The sequence below is a fragment of the Pieris rapae genome, chromosome 16, assembly GCF_905147795.1.
Source record: "Pieris rapae chromosome 16, ilPieRapa1.1, whole genome shotgun sequence".
In the NCBI taxonomy this organism is placed as follows: Eukaryota; Metazoa; Arthropoda; class Insecta; order Lepidoptera; family Pieridae; genus Pieris; species Pieris rapae.
The window spans coordinates 2,163,131-2,184,796 of record NC_059524.1 but is presented as its reverse complement, the minus strand read 5'-3'; the positions used below and the strand labels follow the sequence as shown (position 1 = coordinate 2,184,796).

Sequence of the window (21,666 nt, the reverse complement as noted above, 5' to 3'; positions counted from 1 at the left end):
TATTATACACGCTCTATTAATGAATTTTATACATCGTTAGCTGCTTTATGCAACATCAAGTCAGAAAATAGCAATACATATCAAAGAAAATACCAGTGAATAAAGCGAACAGTGAAAGTATATTTGTTCATTATTGTGTCTCTTGCGGCATTATTTTTCAAGATATTATATTCGTCAATACATTATATACTTTATGTTTTATATTTTTCGTTTCTTTAGTTCGTTTGATATATTGCTTATGTTCTAATGTGTGATGTGTATGTGTAAGTGTGTTAAATTTGTGATGTCATATTTTCTTGTACTTTTAAGGCATACACATTGCTTTAGAATCTATATATTTATTATATTATATATATATATATTTTTATATATAATAAATATGAATAAAAATTTCAGACTTTTTTTAACTTAGGCAGTAATTTTTAGGGATCTAGACAATGCTAAATAAAACTCCATTCTTAAAGCACATTTCCCATCTATTCTAACCGTTTAGACGTGAAAGCTTAACATAAACTAACATTTTCATTGATATTACTCATAAAACATCTGTTACAGTTATGAACAATTATATTATTTTGTAAGTCGACCTTTCGAGTGCTTTTCTGCAATCGTTTAGTGAATTTCATCACCTGCACCTTATAATATATGAGGGTTATAATAGAAGGACCTCTGAATTATTATATTAGGAAGAGACGCGATTAAAAAGTTTTGTCTTGACTTTGAACTTGACTGTGACAACCTTGGAATTAATTTATAGACCTTATAATTTATGAATAAGAATATAATGGTATTATTGGCATAGTAACGTACAACTGTCATCCCTGTGGACACCGTTTCAACTTCCAGGTCCGATCCCCGGCCACTGGACTTTCTGTCTATGTGGACATTTTACACTTGCTCGTACGGTGAAGGAAAACATCGTTAGGAAACCGACATGTAAAAAGTCGACGGTGTCCGGCACAAATGTAACGTCAGGAAGATGTGTCTAACGAAAATATTATTTTACATTACACATACTTTGTATACGTAAAGCTATTGGCTATTAGTGGATAGTTTATATTTTTCCCCGTAGAAATTAATTTAGATGCAGCGGATTTTTATATTTGCATGTAAAAATTGCCTTTGAATCGCTGAAAGTAAACCAATTCCACTCTACAATTCAAATATTTGCGCTACTGACTTGCAGTGCAATTTACCTTGAGAAGTTTTGGGTTGAAATGCAACTTGGCAACTAAATAAATATAAAGGAAAATCTCTAACCACCATGAAAGCTGAATTATCCATATATTTCAAATCGGTAATTAGCGAAGTGAACTTTCTTTAGGATTTCTTAAGTCTGGACCGGAATTTTTATGGATTATATGCGCCAATTAAATTTCAATACAGTCAAAGCCCATATTAAACTGTTTCCTATTTATTTTATTTTTCTTTATTACTCAAGATGTGATATGGAACATGGTGTAATGGTTGCAGCTCCTTACAAACATTGTGTAAAAAAAACACGTTCTACGGCCTTGATTTGAGAACTGTCTGTTAATGTAAAATTAGAATAATTTAATGTATATTTCTTTTTTTGACGTTCATAAGTGTACATTATGTTACCTATATGAATAAATGATTTTTGATTTGATTTGATTTGATTACACTCCAACGGCATAATCTGTTCTTTCATTAGTTTTATTCAGCCATATCCTAATCAGAAATAATTATAATATCTTTTACGTAATAGCGAGTAGCGCTATTTTATTAGAGATCTGACAAGATAATTTATTTTATAATTTGACCTTCATAACTACTATGTCTATATGAGTAAAAGATATTTGATTCAGATTTTAGTAAGCGATTTAATTTCACTAAGTGAAGGTGTCTTATAGTTAGACAATATTGAAGAAGTATTTAATTCCTATTTTTTTATAGAACAGGTGATGAACGGGTAGGAAGTTAACCTGGTATTAAATTATATCCATTGACTCTCTCATGGACATGGACGAGTGTGTTGCCGGCCTTTAAAGAATTAGTACGCTCCTTCCTCGAATGACCCTAAGTCAAATTATACTACTTATATTATTGTAAATAATAAATTAAAGTAATCCTACAGCTAACATAATTTAATATATATAGAAAAGTCGATTTAGGCAAGATTTCGAAGATAGCAGTTCCCCCTTTAAATAGATAGACTAATTCTTTAACCGAGGTAGCTGGCAGCTCTTCGGTCTTTTGTGATGTCAACTAACCTTTTTGATATTTCCCTAAAAAGCCTTATAGAAATAGAACTCCACGTACCTTTTGACACCGAATGGGTCAAAATCATATTCGAACCCAGGTGAGCTTAATATTCCAATGAATATTATAATTTTCAAATTTAAGAAAATTATAATTGTTATATATTGATTATATCAATATATAACAATTATTAAATGAATAAATGGTTTGAATTGAGAACACTGCTAAAACATTATGACAGGATCATTAAGTTTTAGTACTATATATTACATAATAAAGCAAGCTTTTTCTGTTGACAAAAGAAACAAAATCAACCATAAGCATTCATATTTATTCAGATTCAGCCTACACATGTTTGTCTCTAAATATTCCGGGCGAGTGGGCAGAGGTAATGTTTAGTGTATGTAGACGATGTTTGTTCAGCATTGCATCGAGTAAATACATTGTGAATGTGCCCGGCTTCCTGCCCTTTGACGTTTCGGCTTACGTTTAGTGTCAAATTGGAACAAGCGTGTGATTGTTTCATCAGTCTATGTTAATTCCTTGTCAGGGTGCTATTGTCTTAATAATTTTGGTGCATATGTGTCCTACGGACTAAATGTTAATGTTGTGATTTGTATCAAAGCGGTTGCGCAACAAACCTATGTGGTTTAGGTTTTATGTAGTCTCCTTCATGTTTTTCAATTTCTTTTTGAACTGAAACTTCTCGAAGTTTAAAAACAGAATCTCAGATTTAAATAGCTTTTTTTCTTCCATAAAATTCCACCAGTCTTTAGTTTGTAGTATGGTAGTCAGTAACCACATTCGTTACGTTACGTTATATTTTTTACATAGAATTAATTAGACATTTTTGTTTTATTATGCTAATTATATGCATACACATGCAAATACATATTATGTAAAATAATTAAAAAAACTTTAAAAACTAAAAAATAGATGCATGATAAAAAATCATGTTTTATATGACATAGAAATTTGACGGCAAGGTCGAATCACCTTACTGGTGGTCAATAAAAAAACATACACATGTTTGCGTCCTACCGACAAGATATTTAGAACCAATTTCTTCCTCGAAACTACTAAATTATTAATGCATACATTCTGTACTTGAAGTTGTACAAGATTGCCTCAATATGCACGAAACAGCTAACGGGGAGCGTCTCCAAGCCGGTTGTTTGGTCCGAACTATTGCGAGTGCTATAAACAATTTAATTAGTACTCAACTCCGACACCAACTCAACGCAACTTTGTTTAATGCGCTTTAGAAATATAATATCATGCGGGCTTGCATTGTTTGATGCACAACTTTCTCATAGTTTGTCTTAGGTTTACCTAATCTAGGTGCTTCTGTGTTAAGATGACTGATTACCATATATGGTTGATAAAGTCATATTGTTATGAAGGCGAATACAAAAATACCATTCATGTGGAAGGACATATATGTTGTATTTTTCTAATTAGTTATTTAGTTATTCGTGACGTTACGAGGAGATATTGGTTTTTGGTCTACCTAGTAAAAGATATTTGATTCATACTTCAAAATGCGTTTTTAAATTATAGTCATGGACTATCTCAATGCGATGGGGCTCGCCAGTGCGTTGCCGGCTTTTTAAGAATTGGTACGCTGTTTACTTGAGGGACCCTAATTAAATTAGTTTAAATAAGTTATAATTAGTCTGATCAGTTTATAATGAACGAGGTGAATTTATGTTTAATAAATCGAATAAAATATTTATGCCAATCTTTAATTAAACTGAAATTGGGAAAATTATCCTCAAAATATAAAAGTATAAATGTAAGTTAAAAATTAAATTTATGTTAAAAATAAAAGAAAAAAATATTCTAAATAAAAATAAATAAAACAGTGGCGCTACAACCTATTTAGGTCTGGGCCTCAAACTTATGTATCTGTTTCATGATCTGATTTGTCTTATAAGTAAGTAGGTGGCAGCATTTTACCCCATCGACTTTTCTGGTTTGAGTCGGTTTCCTCACGATGTTTTCCTTCACCTTTCGAGCGAATGTTAAATGCGCACACAGAAAGAAAGTTCATTGGTGCAAAGCCGGGGATCGAACCTACGACATCAGGGATGATAGTCTCGCGCTGAAGCCACTCTAAATAGCTTTTAATTCTAAACAGCAACATTAAAAAAACCCAACATTAGCTCAGGTTTAACTATATGGAATAATCTCACTGCTTTGGGGGTGCCATTAGAGAGGGCGCTATCAGCCTTCTGTATATGTATGATACAGCCTATTTATATATAAGAGAATTCGTTACTTCATCGAAACGACATCATCATTATCGGGATTGGTGGGCGTCATGTGAGATAGAGTGTCACAAAAGACATTTATAATTATCATACAATGTTTAATTTAGATTAAATTATAATGAGTAGCCGGTTCGGGGCTACGATCTAACTTATAATCACAATCTATTAGACCTCAGTCCAACGCCTCATCACCACAATTATCAAACTCTTAATAACTTTATACATATAGGTAAGGAAGTACAGTTATGACCGTCGACAGATTTTTTTTCAATTGATTCTAAATTTTCTTTCACTACCAGAATGTCACTGAATACTCCAACAGAATTGTCCAGTGTCTCCAGTTCCCTGTCACTGACAATAGCACAGATTCATTCGACCCCACTACGAGCATTTGTTCTGCTCAGATTGGTCTTAAAGATTCCTAACTTTAAAATAATTACCTACCCACATATTTATTAAAGTGTCAGCCAAATTTTTTTTTCTAAAGAAACGTTTTTGTGTAACAGTATTTATAACCATACCAGTTATAATAGTTTAAAACGTTCTTCAACAAAATTTAAACATTATTTCGAAGAAAAGAAATGGAAAGTTTTAAAAAACTATTTAATATCAAGATTAAATAAAGTGTCTCATATAATTCGAGCATAATTTGATTTAAAATTAGTTTTGGGAAAGTTTTATGACTTTAGTCACCTGAAAAGAATAAAATTTATATATACATACATTTATGTAATCGCTAAGAAATAATAATAATTAATTAATGAAATCTAGTAATAATTTAATGAGTGGTGATTAATTAGCCAATTTAGCTTAGTAGTAGACTTTTTTTGACAACGTTATCCTGGGAACACTTATTTTGTAATTGTATCTTAAATTTTCTACAAATAAAAGCAAAAATAAAACGTAAAAATTATGTTCTCCATCACTTCATAATCATTGTATTCTAAATAGGAAATACTATATGTACATGTTTACATTTTGTATATCGAGATGTGTATGTAGAAATCATTTAAAATTAATATTAATAGGAGCTACTAGAACTGAATATACACGATGAATATCATTGAAATCAGTTAAAGCAAAGAGAACCGAATGTGAATTCTGTGTACACATTGCGATTCTGGTCAAACTCTGTTCACTAGTTCGGAATGTTTAGAGGTGACGGGCTAATAGTATCAATTTTGCATTGCTGACTCTGGAATTCTATTTAATGTGCTTATATAAGCACCAGTAGTGCGAAGCGTTATATTATACAGCTTTAATATGTATTTTCTTAAAAAGATAAGTATATTTCATGAATAACAACATTAAGGGCCTGTTTCACAATGTATGGATAAAGTGCCAAATAGCTATGCAACACATAAATTATTCGAAAGATAAAAGTTCCGAATAAGATACTTCGCATTTCATGACGTATAGCGCTATCTGACAGTCGTGAAACGCAAAAATACTGTTTATCCTACCAATAAGTAACAAATAGCTTATTTGGAACTTATCCGGACATTGTGAAACAGGCCCTTAGTCGAATGATTTTATTGTTTAATAATTCAAATCACTATTAATGTTGGGCTGTAGATTGAGAAACCAATTTTTTTATTTATTTTAGTTTTATTTTGACACTTGTAGTAAAATAACTAAACTAAACCTACAATACAAATTTTAGTTTCTATTGAACAATACGATTACGAGGTTAGATACACAATAAACATTTAGAAATAACACTGTGATTTGCTCTAGGCGAATAAAGTAATAAAAGTTTCGTAAAACTAATTTTAATTTCATATTATCCCGGGGTTAGGTTGGGCAAATTCTTTAATCTTTATCATAAATATATTCTAAACTTTCCTTTACTTAAAAAAAGGATTTTGCCTACAAGGTTTTTCACTTAATTCAGATTAGGGATACTATAAAGTGCAAAATAATGAATTAATTGCGGAAGTTTACGCGGAAAGTTGAAAAAACGGAACGACTAAATATTCATTATGGGAATTATCGCGTTTTGCACCCAGAATTTTACTTAAGCCGAAATATTTTTATCTGTTTAGTGCGGACCGATAGTATATCGATGATCTTTTATTTTTATTCGTTTGAAAAATACATCAAACACGCTGTCAGGTATTGGCGTTCTATTAGCGATACCTGCTATATTTTTTACATTTTACATTACCATAATACAAATCGCAAAAGTCCCTAGAAGTAGTTTTTTGAACGGGTTGTGTTTGTGGAAATGTGCACAAAATGACTGAATTAGATTACTAAACTGTGAGAATTGACATATTGATATTTTGGGAATGCTTGGCGGGTGCGACTTTTTCAATACAAACAGTTCTTGGGAGTTGTGTGCTGCAATAGTGCGGGCTATAGTTGTATGGATCTGGTTAGCGCTGTCATTTCAAGCTCCCATGATATTTTCACATATGTATATCTTTTCTATAATATATATTTATCTGTATCAAGTATCTAATTGTCCTCCCTACCTAATTTCACAGGAACTATAATTATTACATTTCATGCGATACATGAAAACTAATCATGTCACGCAGACACACATGCACATACACATGAACCTAAAGCCTGAAAATAATAAATCATATGTGAAAAGTATACTTTTTTATTAATATTTTCAGAAATACAATATTATTCAAGTTATATCGATACTCGAGCACGCCTAGTCCATTAACGCCATTACACTAATGGTCGCGAGTACAACGCCCACTAAATTACAAAACAAAGGTTTTTATGTTTTCTCCTCCCTTTTCCTTTTTATTGTCAAGAACTTGTAGACTGACTTAACTCAAGGTCATGATTGAGATGAGTTATTATGAAACTTAAGTGATTTGTAAGATATCGTAAAAAATGCCTTAATATAGAACTAGAGAGACGTCTGGCCACAATCCCATCTGATGTTGAGATGTGGCCTATTAAAAAAATACGTTTATTTTGGAACATAAGATCATCGAGGTATTACTTATTCCACGTCATTAAATTTGAACTTGTAGGCATCCCTACTCATCGAAGAAGATAGAGGGTGTAGGCCGAGAGAAAAAGCCGCCAAAAAGACTCTCGGTACTCTTTTAAAAAAGCAAATCATCAAACAATACTACAATATTTAAAACAAATATAGCAAATTAATTAGAAGTAGCCTACACGCACGCATTGCAGAACCGCAAAAAAACATTGAGCGTTGGCGGAGTGCTGCGGTATATAACATCCCACAAAATATAAAAAATGCAGTTAGCTTAGCAATATAAAATTAAGAATAACAGACCATCTATTGAGTGGCTCCCAAGTTGTACCACCACCACGACGTGATAAATTGTATCGTTAGTATATAAGTGTTCTCATGTAAGTCACTAATGCCTTTTCTGAAAATAAATGTCTTTAAACCTAACCGCTTAAATGAATATTAAACTGTCTAGGGCAGATGGAAGTTCCAATCCTTTGCTTTTTTATCAGAATGATCTCACTTATTTATTAAAATGAGGTTGCGTGTGCTTTATATATGGAAACTCAGAAACTATAGAGTTTTCCAATAGATTGACTGAAAAATGATTGTAGTATCAATACATAGACAATTGGTGGAGGGTCAGGAAAGGATAGGGTAAGCCTTTTGAGATGCGTACATAAAATAAATTATATCTCTTTGTTATCAAGTAGCACATATATTTATTGTAACAATTTACATAGTTTAAAATGTATGCTATATGTAAGACAAAGACTATAATAAATCATGCGGGCAAAGCCACGAATTTTAGAATTTATATCTGAATTCTTTATACTTATTCATTTTACAGAAATATATAATCTAAACGTGTTACATTTGAAATCACTGTGGTCTGCCTTGAAAGCTCTCTTAGATTATTAAAATTTCTAACCAGAGTTAGACATAACATTTAATACAAACAAAAACACACAAAATAACAATAATAAAGAAAAAAACTAAAGTGAGATATCAAAAAAAAAAAATTAAATAAAAAAAATCCCTTTTCGCATTTAGTTCGTTTCATATGTGTAATGCGTATGTGCTGTGGCTGTAGTTGGCCCTGGCTCATCATTATGCTGAAGAGCAGATTGTCCCATACCGCTGGTCATTCTACCAGAGACCACAGCTAGTTTGCGCCTAAGTCGCAAAAAAAAAGAAAGATGTAATAAATACTTATTAGAAAAAAAAGTTATCAGTGTAAGTAATGCAGTCTTGTAAAATAAAATGAAAAAATATATGAATAATTGTTATAGATAAATATTAGTTTTTTGGGCCAATTAAAAACTAGATTAAGATAAATTTATAATGTAATTGATGTGAATGTGTAAGTGTGTTAAATTTGTGATGTCTTATTTTCTTGTATTTTTAGGCATACACATTAATTTATAATGTGTTTATATATATATATATATATAAACACATTATATATATATATATAATAAATATTATAGCTGTGTTCTACTATTAGTTAGTATTTGCTTAGATTCCCGTAATAAAATAGCTAACAAACACATAAATCATGAAAACGCAAAATACACTTCTAAAAATACCTGGATTCTGAAACGCCGGTATAACCTCGCATTGTGTCTAAAACATTATATTTTTCTTTTTACGTGTACGAGGCGTGAACGCGTCCAACCGTTATTGTTTTCTTTCGACCGAGAATTGTAATGTTATTTATTTTAATTTTAAACAACCTTCCCGTATAAATATTTTGAAGGAATCCATGCGATAAAGCTTTAAGATAGACGACGTAATAAAAATATTTGTGTTCGGAATTTGAGGCGCTTTGGAAATTGGCAGTCTTTTATTTCGACGTGCAAACAATTTAAGTCATTTTTATTAAATATATACGTTTATAACGAATTCGTTATTTATATATTCGTCAAACAATTTGTTTACTTTTATAATTAAACTTCAAATAAAAAATTAAGTAGTAAAATACTATCTATTAATTACAATTTTTTTAATTTTTTATTCTTAATGCTTTAAAACTTCTAACAAAATATTCGCAATTAAAAAAATCCCTGAAGCGCGTATTTATGCAAGATGGCGTCGTACATGACATATTGTATGTGACATATCATTCCTATAAGCACGTAAACGTCAAGTTTTTTGTGCATTGTCATTATTTACAAGCACTCTACGTTACTCTGTGTGGCTGACGTGCTACAGATTAACTATTGATGTTTCATAAACTTACAACTCCATTATCTAAGTCACTGTTTAATGGTTTATTGGCATATGTTTCATTACACGCTCTTCAATTAATTATGAACGCACGATTTCAGACAATTTGTATTAAAATTAACTGTAAACGGTTATATGATTGAAACATGAATCATCTACAGAAATAAGGTAGAAAATATAACAATACCTTAGCCGTCATAAACGTTTATTCCTAAAAGTAGGTTACTGTATGAAGAATAATTAGGTTAAGTTTCATAAACGTACGCTTCAAACTGACTAACTCAAACATCCGAGACTATCTTCATACATTTTTCCGCTGCGCACAAAACACTTGAAGTAATTAGCTCTTAAAGTCTTATTTTACGGATTAATATACCCTACTGATGCTACCCATAGATAGCTTTATATTAGCAATTAAAAAAATGTTATATACGTGGTCTCAAGAAACGGATGCAGATTGGTTCTTCATATACAACCTTTATTTCGACTCATCTGATTAAACGATACTGCTAATGGGCTCTGCCAGAAGTGCAAGTTCGTTACCAGCCTATTAGGATTTTACACTCACTAAAGACTGTCTCTTAGATATTCAAAAACATATTTTTTTTTATTCAACATGTCTACGTAGTTGTTATCTTTGAGCAGTGGATAGTGACTCTCATCCCTGGGGTTATAGATTCGTATCCCGGCTTTAAACTGATATATGCGCATTTAACACTCGATAATACAGCGAAGGAAAACATAGCGAGGAACCCAGCATCTTATGAAAGAAAACAAATGATCAAGAAACTGATACACACATCTAAGACTCGGCCTGAAAAATAATTGTACAATGCTTATTTCTATATTGGTTATAAAATTGGGTATGGAACATTATTGTTATTTTTCTTTTTTATTTATTATAATAAACAATAATAAAGGCCGGCAACGCACATGCGCTCCCCCTGGCATTAAGAATTACCAAGGGCGGTATCACTTAACACCAGAGCCTTCTGCCCGCTTGTACCGTTCTATAAAAATAAATAAAACCATTTTTTTGGTGCGCCCCACCTCTTCGTTAAACCAGCTGCAAGTTGAAGTGGGTATATCCTGAACGATACAGCTTAGGAGTAGTAGAAAACAAAAAAAAGAGCTTAAAATTACCCTCAAACATCATCAATTAACACATCCGTAGTCCCCCGCGGTTGCTGGTGTAATCGGGTAGCAGGTTGCTATCTAAAATGCCTAAGCGATATATATATGGTTCAATTGACTGAGTCAATTGAACTGTACTATAACTGTGAAGTGATAGATTATGGCGATTAATTTTGGATTACCCATTAATTAATTTGTCAATGATGTTGTATTAAAATAATAGTCTATATTTAATTGTTCTCGTAACCATTAATTTTCACGTCACAATTGATATGGGTCAGTAAAACGCAATAGGAAATCGATATTCAAATTCACATCATTATCGCCCAAATTAACGTTCAATGTAACGGGCATTGACAACGGGACAGTAAACGGTCCCACCTGACACAAGCAATCAAAGCGTTATAAGGGTCACCGCAAATAAGGAATGACAATTAACCGCCACAGGTTAACAACTGTTTACTGGGATATTATAATAGTTTTAAGGTTGTGTTCTGTGATTTCAACACAGAACATTCAGGTTTAAATTATACTATATTCCAAATTCAAATAAAATATTTTTTAATATTATTCACGGCTTCTCTAGATAATTCTAGTCTCGTGGGACAAAAAAATAGGTAATTCAATAGGAGTCCGCCATTATTACAACGATTTTTTTACAGTATATAAGAAAATCTTTATAAATAATCTATAATGTTCTATGTATATTGAATATATACATAGAACATTATAGTTTACCTGTGTATGCTCGTATCAGTTTTATATCGGCTTGGAAGGCATATGATATTAAAAACAATTTAGTTAGACGAAACCTTGAATTGTCATATTCACACTAAGGCGTGTTAGTTATATAAAATTTATGACTACGTTTTACAGTGACAGTTCATTTGTTTGTTTTGCTCTAAGTTAATTTACTCTGTGATGAAAAGAGACAGTTCAACTTCACCTAGAGCTAAGCTTTAGCGAGGTATATGTTTTTTCAATATGCTTAAGATATTCACGATCTTTTAAAGCCCACTAAATAATCAATATTAATATAAATATTCACAATAATAATAAAAACAAAACAAGGATTTCATATAGTAAATCTACGTTTAATAGCTTAGAACGCATTAGGACTGATATTTTGAATGTGGAACTCGCGTAGAATTCCGTCTTAAACTTTAACTATGGCTTCTAAAGTTCTCCTTGGAGCTGTCAAACTATGACGTATCACGTGGCGGAGCCCTAACATCAGATCCTGCGGGAATTAATATCCAATGTGGATGATAATGAACCCGGTTTTGGGTCATTTACGTCGATATTTCGATTCCATTTATCGAAATGAGCGTTTGGAAATTTGTTCGTTCAAGTTCTCATCGGTTATTGCAACAATGCTGGCAATTCGAAATTCGAACGTTTATTTTTATTTACAGTTTAGAATGGAATCGAAAGGAGGTTTTGCTTTTAATTTTTAGTTTCCGTTTTCATTTACAGTTAATCGTTGTGCATACAATATAAGTACAAAATCGAACACTTTTTTTGCGAAAGGTCAAACAAGATAAGATAATATTTATTTAATATTTCCCACGCCGCCTACGATTATTGTCTCAAGTGTATGCGTATGTGTAGGTATTTAAAAAATGTATAGACCAATTAAGAAATTTACGTTTAAACTCGAAAATAAAAATATAATTTCTATTGTAACGATATCATATTTACCTCATTTAAATATTCGATCAAGATGTAACGAACCATTTTATTAAATAAAATATAATCATATATCAAGTTAGAGGAAACATTTTCCGAATCTCCTATTTTTAAAATATCCTACATCCCAAATTTCGGGCTATCATTTGACACTTATCTAGTTTTACGCGTGAGGCAAGTGAGTGACATTATTTCCAATAACAACTGAACGGGATTTATTTTAAGCGTTGCTTTTCACATAATGCTTTTCCATTTGTATTGAATTTTATTGGCCTTTAAAATATAATGAAATCTTCATTCCCAATAGTTTCAATTAATTATTTATTTAGTTAGTGTCCTATATTTCTTATCCTTTTATAGTTTTATATATACATTTGCATTAAGCACGTCAAACTCTATGGGGTGTTGGATACAGGGTATTAAAAACAAAATAGTTTTACGATCTATGTAATATTCAGGCGCATTTGCCGAAGTTGCACGGTTTCTATAGCAAATTACAATTTACTTATCTTTTAAATAATATTTAATTTACGTAGTGTCAAATATTTCTTATACTTTTATATAGTCTTATACAATTGCATGAAGCACGTCAAACTCTATGAGGTGTTTAATACACAGACTATCAAAAAACAAAATAGTTATAACATCTATGTAATATTCGAGCGCATTTGCCGAAGTTGCACAATTTACTTATCTGTGGCCACGCTATTTGCGCTTAAATTCAAACTTCACGTTACGGTTCTTTCTTGCAAACTAGTTTCAGTATTATGAATAAAAAGGTTCAATATCGCAATAAAATAAATCGACTAAAACTTATTTATATTGTAAAAATCCAATTCGCTCATACACTATTATACAGCGATTGGAGTGATCAATCAGCCAAGCGACACGGCGCTCTCATTTCGTTAAGTGCTGCGAATTCTATATCAATGCGAATATGCAAGCTCACAGTTGAGTGAAAGTTATTGCATAAGATGAAATGATTTTCTTTTGTTATTTGGAATCTATACATAGCAATGAAACCAGCAATAGGAAGGCAGTTGGAAATACTCCACTTTGAATAAGTTCGCGAGTTACTCGTTCTTCAAAATAATTGTTATGGAGGAAGTATTTTTTACTTAAAAAAATGCCCAAGTCTTACTATAGCATTGTCTGTAATTAATACATTTTTATTTTATTTATTTAACTTCTTGTACTCTCAACACCCTCGATTTAAGAACTAGCTTTTTTGAAGTGTACAAGTATGTACTTGTACACTTATGTTACATTGTCATAATATATGTATATTATGACATAATGTAACAATGCATGACATTCAAATATTTGAAGTGTCATGCATTGTCAAAATTATAAATTTTTGATTCAATTTGAATTCTTATTGCTGTTTTACTAAGCCTGTAAATAAAGCTTACTTAGCTTTTTTACGTTTAAAGTTATATATCGCTTTGGCATACTATATGCAGCCAGTAAATTCTTAGTTTAGGATCTATATTCGAATCCCGAGATTATACGAAGAACTACTAAAGTTTGGCGTGAGCTTAGCCTGAACGAAGTTTTAGGTACTGTCTGAACCTGCACGGAATATGAGATAGTTACACAATTATTTTAGTACTAGCTTTGCCCTAGAGGTTTACATGTTATTCGAGGCATAGAGGCATAAAGCACACCACATCTAATATGACAACTATGGAGAACAAAAGAAACGCAATTTTTTACATAACTTTAAGTTAATCATTACATTTTTAAAGAAGCAGATCAGATACCTGATAGGTATCTGACTGCATATTATACATCATCAGCCCACTACCGAATATTACAAGTTATGGAGATATCTAGCTACAAGGGAGTAGCATATATTTGTAATCGTGAAGAATTCGAGCGAGAGGTGCGATCCCGATACTAACCAGTATAACAGAGAGATCAGTATAATATACTTTATAGTTTATATTTGTTTTAATGGAACAATATCTTATCAGGAGCGCGACAAATGCATATAAAAATAATTGTTCAACTTTTTTTATGTTGTTCAACGCTAAGCTATTTGACTGGGTCAAGAGTCACGGTAGTAAATTCTTCAACAATCTCCCACCATAGACGTTGTTATTAGAGATAACAATGTCAATATTTTGTAAGGCGTGGTTTATACTAGGACTATATACTCGTATATTGCGTACGTAGGAACTACTCGAGGTGGTTTAACTGGGTATGACCCAGACTTTAAAAACCAAGGCCCTGTTGCTGGTGGATGAGCAAATTAATTTCCACTATATAAAACAAGGACTATATATATAACTAACGCAATTATTTTTGTATTCAAACATAAATTCCTAAGATGCGTTCAAGCGAAACTAATATAGAAATAGTAATTCCATATTCGATTTTAAATATACTAAATCAAACTCATTTCGCAAAGTGCAGTTTAATCCAACCATTAAATCAATCTCACAGCGCTATCAAACCATCGCATGCAGTATTAACATTACCTCTATTTACTTTGAACAAAACTTAGAATGGATTTCCCAAAATCTGTGCGGTGAAATTATGTTTAAACTTTACGCTTTAGTTTATTTCAGCTTTAAAAAATCAATTAAATAAATTTATACTTAAGTTTGTCTTTGGTATATGCTTAAACTACACAATTAAAATAAAAAATATTACCTACATATTCCATGCGAGGTTGTTATAATTTATTTATAAGTAATCTTAAAAACACACATGTACATATAATAGAAAAACAACATTTATATATCAGCCAAAACAGATTACATTGTTTAACAAAATATACGAAACCGAAAACATAAGTTCATTAAATATATTAATAGAAAAAGAAGAAAACTTAAATTAAAACCTTAAAGAAATTCCATCCGTAACATCTCGATTTCCGTCGTTCCAAAACGGAGCGTTTTTGGAACCACTATGTGGAACCAGCTGAACCGTTATCTTACACCAGTTTTTAAAATAATTTAAAAGTTATTTGATATGTTTTAAACATAGACATGTATATTTTAATATTATTTGAACAGTTTTATTTACTTTATTTGGTTTATATTGAATCAAATATGAGTGTAAAGAGCGAAGAGATTGCATTCTATCCATCGCCAAAAATGGATTGTCTTTGTAGGCCTTGGTTATTGGGATCGACTGTCACGGTCTGATCGCAGATTGTTTTCAATCTGAGATTGTGTATCAATTATTGGGTTTGGGCGTATATGAGTAATCTTTTAATCTCTTCTTCCAGTCAGAGAAAAAAATCGTTCCAATTCAAAAGTTAATCCACGACAGTGCAATAAGAAGTGAAAACGTACTCCGAATAAAAATCACTACATTTGTCACAGCATAAGAATTGGAATTAGACAAATTCGTCCGTTAAATTGAAGCAATTCCGGCCTGGGAGCGGAATTCGATTTGGGGTAAATCTCCCAGGTTCGGAAAATGGGTAAAATTTTCCTTTACCGTTGCCTTGAATCACGCGTGATGGGGTGGATGTATTTATTTTTAATTCAATTTTAAATTGGGTACTAATGGATGTTGACTTGGGATTTTGTTTGAAGACAAAGAAATCAATCGTTGGGACTTTGCTTCCAATAATAATAGTGTTGTTTTAGAACAATGGCTGCTTAATTTGTTATCTTACGGAATTTGTTGGCAGTTCGGTATTGTTTTGAGGAAATTATTATTTTAGCAGTCGTCTTTTTTTATATAATCTAAAACATAACTTAAAAAATTTTTCTTGTACTTTTAAATATCTTTAATATGCATTTGCTACTTTCATGTGCAACCAATTGTTTCAAAAATTCAAATTCAAATTCTTTTTTAATCAAATTTAATTTTAGCAAGAGTAGATCATACTCGTTATAAGGTTTTTAAAATTGTAACATTATTTAATTAAAAAAAATATTGTCTTTATTGCCGACTACTTCTATTTGTTTGGCCGTGTTATGTTTTAAATATAATAATAAAGTCAGAATTCAACGATTGTAGACCACGGCAGACAATTAAATTTTATTTAATTAACTGAAATTCATTTTAAACGATTTCCTTAGGTGCCGCAATTTATTACTTCCTTATCTATATGCATTTTTATTTAAGATGCGACGCTGAATACGCCTAGGCTTCAAGCTACGTAAGCAAATACAATATTAGTGCCTCTATTAACCCTCGAAGATAATCACAATTGTTAGATTCAACTTACACGAATTTTGTTTAAAGTTTAAAAAATCGCTAACTACTTTTACATCTTGTAATATTTGAATAGATCACCATAACTATTTACTGTTAATAGACTTAAGTTGTATATAGTAACAGTAATTACAATAAATAAACTACTTTAAAAAAATTCAATATGTTTATTATGGAACATAAGATAGACAGGTATCACTTATTCCACGTCATTAAATTTGAACCTGTAGGCATCCCTACTCATCGGCAAGACAGAGGGTAGGCCGAGAGAAAACGTCGGCGTAAAAAACTCTCGGTACTATTTTAAAGAATCAAATCAAAATTTACAATTTGAAGTGATTTATTTAGTGTACTAGTATTTGTTTATTTATCTGAAGTATATACAGAAATACATAATGCCAACATTGGGTACAATATAGACCAACTATTTTAATCTGCAAGAACTGAACAAAAAAATACAGTTTACAAATAAAAAAGCACAATGCAGTATCTTCTAAGGGTGTAGTGTGTACGTATAAAAACAGTGATTATAAGTCAAATAGTATAATTTATATTATAAAATGTATTTTGAGAAAAGCCATATACACACAGTAGGCTACTGTAATGAAAAACATAAAATTTAAATTTATAAGATAACGATCGAAATATGAATGTATATAAATTGATCTACACACTTTTTATCTGATACTACTATATCTCGTGTTTTACTTTGTTTCACTGTGTATTTTGTTTGTTTTTGTTACAAAGCTTTTATCGTTCTATATTTAAAAGCACATTTCCCAATCTTACTCGTCATCGTGCTTAGATACGGCAAGGTTCGGTTCTAATGTATTCCATTTACTGGCAATATTTCTGCAGCAATAAATATGGAAACGAAGGAACTATTGCTGTACTTTCAGTACCAAACATTCAATAAAACACATATCGCTTTTGTTTCGCAAGAGAAATGGATAAAGTAATATGTTTTTTAAGCCATACATAAAAGCTTCAAATGAAATGGGTCCTATCTGGCTTGCCCGTCAATCTTATTGTCGTTCAATTTGAATTTCCGCTTAGACTGGTTTTTGTTAGGACTTAACGTACCGCTACGAAAAGGGCGGGTAATACGCTTTGCGGCAAGAAACGCCTCAAGACTTGTCCAGGAGATTCTTTTGATACACCGACGATTATATAAAGGAAATATAACCAAACCGTTTTCTTGGTAAACTCAATAAAAAATAAATAAAGCTTTTTTCAAAGTAGAAATCTTAAAAAGCCGGCTTATTTTTTACTTCTACTTTTAGCGTCTATTGTGTATGTGTTTGAGCAAGTATTACACATACAGTATACACGTATAAATCTCATGATTAGTCACTATACTATAATAAAATGCGATCCATTCGCAACAATTGAAATATTGAAAGACCATTTATTAGCACATGTATTTCTCATATGTACTATGAGCAACTTATGAAATTTAAATTCATGCCACTCTACGATTTGAGATTTCCAGCCGGTATTATGTTCTTACACAAAAATTTAAATGATCAAATATAGAATAGTAATCTCTTACAGAATATTAAAATTGTCATGCATAATTAAATCCCAAGGGTCAAACAAATCCCGTCTTTAGATAGGTTAATCTAGGAGTTCAGGCACCGAATTCTTCGAATTCTTCGCGAATATAACATAATAGATTACTTATTACCAGAGCGTGTAGTTGTCTGATCAATTAAAAAAAACATGGTTAAGTGCCTATCTGACATGTATCTTAAAATAGATATCTCGTGATATATAACGTAGAAAATGCCATTATTTGATGTCGAGTACTTAAATAATAAAAAAATTTATATACGTATACACACGTAGGAAGTGAAACTTCTTTGACCTTATTTTTCGAAAAATGATCTACTATATACAACTTTACAGAAATTGGTTAAATAAAGTTTAATTAGACAAAGTTTAACAAAAGGCTTCTTTTATCACGGTCATGATATACAAATAATACAATTATTTCATTTTATCTGTTAAATAAATAAAATTTTATTAATTGTAATAGATTTATTACAATAATTGTTATCGTTATTATATATTTTTGTTAATAATGGCTTCGAACCTCTTCGAATCCATGATAGGGACAAGAAAAAAATGGCGCGTAACGGAAAAATGTGACGGTAATTTTTTTCAACACAAGAAGTTTTACTTCAATAAACAAAAACTTAGTTAATAGAAAATATAAATCTTATTTTGCGATTTATTTACGAGAACTAGTATTAAACCAAAAATTAAGGAGCGTAGCCCATAAACGCAACTTTTATAGCCCTGTAAAACGTCTCGTTCGTATCAGAGGACGAAAAAACCTAACATTTGTCACTGCATCGGAATCTGTTGAATTAGACGCTTGGAGGGTTCGAGAAGATGGGAATTTGAGTTCATTTTTTATTTCGTTGTCAAATTACCTACAGCGTACACGCGTCGTTTATGGCTTCTTCTTTATATTGGATTAAGTATACAGTGTATTACATTTATTATTAATGATTAAGTATCTCTGTGACATGGCTTTTGTTAGTTCACATTAGTCTCAAGTGCTCAGTGGTAAGGGAAAAAATAGAATACAAGAACATTATGATCTTCCTCTTAAGAGAGCCTGTAGATAATGTTATTATTTTTTTAAATAATAATAATATTTATTTATTTCTCACAAAAACTTACAAAACTTCATACATGATATAGAACAGGAGGCAAACTGGCAGATATAACTTAACATCAGGTGAGCCTTCATCCGCCCATGGACAATCTCAATACCAGAGGGCTCGCAAGTGTTTTAAGAAGTTTTAATAATTCAGAGGCCACGTCCTTATGTAAAATCTTGATAAGTAAATTTTGGTACACTTAGTTTTAGGTTAGGTTAGATCGTAATGTTCCTCATCACATAATTGTAAGAGCGAAAAAATACGTGTATTTAAAAAAATGTCATAACGGTTATAACCGATGAATAATAAATGTATCCGTAAAATAGATTGTAGACAAAGCCAAAATAGATTTTTTGGTAATTTAAATGTAATACTTTTTTTTAATATTGCTTAATTTTTTTTAATAATTGCTAAACGTTTCGTATATCGGTTTCAACATAATCAACAAATTACATACAACACATTCACCGTAAACAAAATACCATCATTTAAATAACTTAAATATTTATTCTCGACTAGCTACTTATCTGTGCCATAATATTACTACATATACTACTTATGATTAATACTCAAAAATAAACTCTTATGACACGAAATAATATTTAACACATTTTATAAATACACACACATTTTTTATTTCCGGAAGTGACAGCATTATCTTGCCTATAATTTAAAATTCTTATTTGTCAACCCGGAAGTGAGAACACAATGTAATTAAAATCTTTTAAATTTCGAATTTCAAAATTTACCCAGAAATTGTTTAACGTCTTAATTTTAAAGCGCTAATGAAAACCAAACATCGATTCCCCGAGTCGTGACTTTTACTTCATCAGATGAATTACCCTTCATTTTCTAATATGCATAAAGTAATAAGTAGTACTAGGTACCGGCGTGTTGGTGCTCGCCTCGAGTGGATTAAGTGTACTTTTAATTTTAATAGCGAAACCTTGCGAGTATTAACTTGTTTTAATTAAATCTTTGGATAAGCGATTGATTTTTAAGTAATGTCTTTATATTACAGTACAAATTATTTGAAGAAATCTATTAGGTATGAAGGTGTGCAATTATTTAATAAATTACCATCTAATTACCAATATAGTGTTTGACAAATTCAAAAAGGCAGTAAAGATGCATGTTAGAACGCACATAGATGACTGAAATTAAGACAGCTTATGGCGGCGTGTATCTCGCTCGTATATATACATATTAATATTAAGTTTCTCATATGAATAAAATATTTTTTTGTAATGAGAAATAAAGTTCTTTAAACATTATATTAAACTTTTGTTACTTTAATGATGATATAATTTAAGTATACTTTATTTTATACTTACTTTTAAAAGCTAGGACTTCATATAAATTTGTTTATTTGTTTACATTTTAGTTGCTATGTTTTATTACATTCGTATTCATTCTATATGTATAATGTATTTTTGTACATCTCGTCCTTGCCTTATCTATTTTTTTCCCACGCTTTTTGCCTGGAAGATATTGCTAGAACACGATAATGCCGCCAGTTGCCCCCCTTTTTATTTCATTATGTGAACTGTGTGTAACGAAGTGTTAAAATAAAATAAAAGAATTCCTTCACCCTGACTATATAAACTTTATAAACTTCAAAATTTCGAGAATGTTCTCTTTTAATTATAAATAATTTACTAGTATCAAGACGTAAAAATATTTCGTTTGACGAGTTTAATAGGTAAATAAAAAGTTTAATTCTATGGATTGAATCCGCTTCTACAGGTGTCTACAATCAGAAATAGAATGCTGATTTCCTGATAATCCTGATATTCCCCTCAAAGGGGTCTTGTGACTAAATATTTGGTTAATAGAAACCTAAAAGCATTCAAAAGCGATGTATACATTTTTTTTTGTATCAGGCGTCATATAGGCAGTAGGCTCATCCGATGTTTACATTACCAGAAGGCAACAAATTTGATGGAATCGGTAATTCTTTTTTTTCCAGGACCCTAAGTCAAATTTATTCGGAAATACTTTACTGGGCAGCTGGTTCCACAACGTGGTGGTACACGACAAAATTGCCTTAAAAAACGCCCTCAACTTTTACAGATGATATTTTGTATTCTGCCTCAAAGTTCGAAGTTCAAACTCTAATATAACCCAACCCAAAAGCGTACCGTTGCTAATTTCTCGAATAAAAATCAAGTTCTTCGAATAATTTACAATCCAATTTCGAACAGTTATATTTCAAGTCGCGTACAATATGAAAAAAACAAAAACCGTGTAAGAAAGTAAATCAGGGCAGTTAGCAGCACCTGATCACAACCTCCTGAATTATAACGTTCTGCACTTTTTCACA

At 31.1% G+C, this 21,666-nt stretch overlaps 1 protein-coding gene across 1 annotated transcript in view; it reads left to right on the top strand.

Annotated features, from left to right (window-relative positions):
• The window catches only part of LOC111003218, a 220,476-nt gene that overhangs the window by 189,493 nt on the left and 9,317 nt on the right, over positions 1 to 21,666 (top strand). The gene's annotated exons all lie outside the window — the stretch shown is intronic.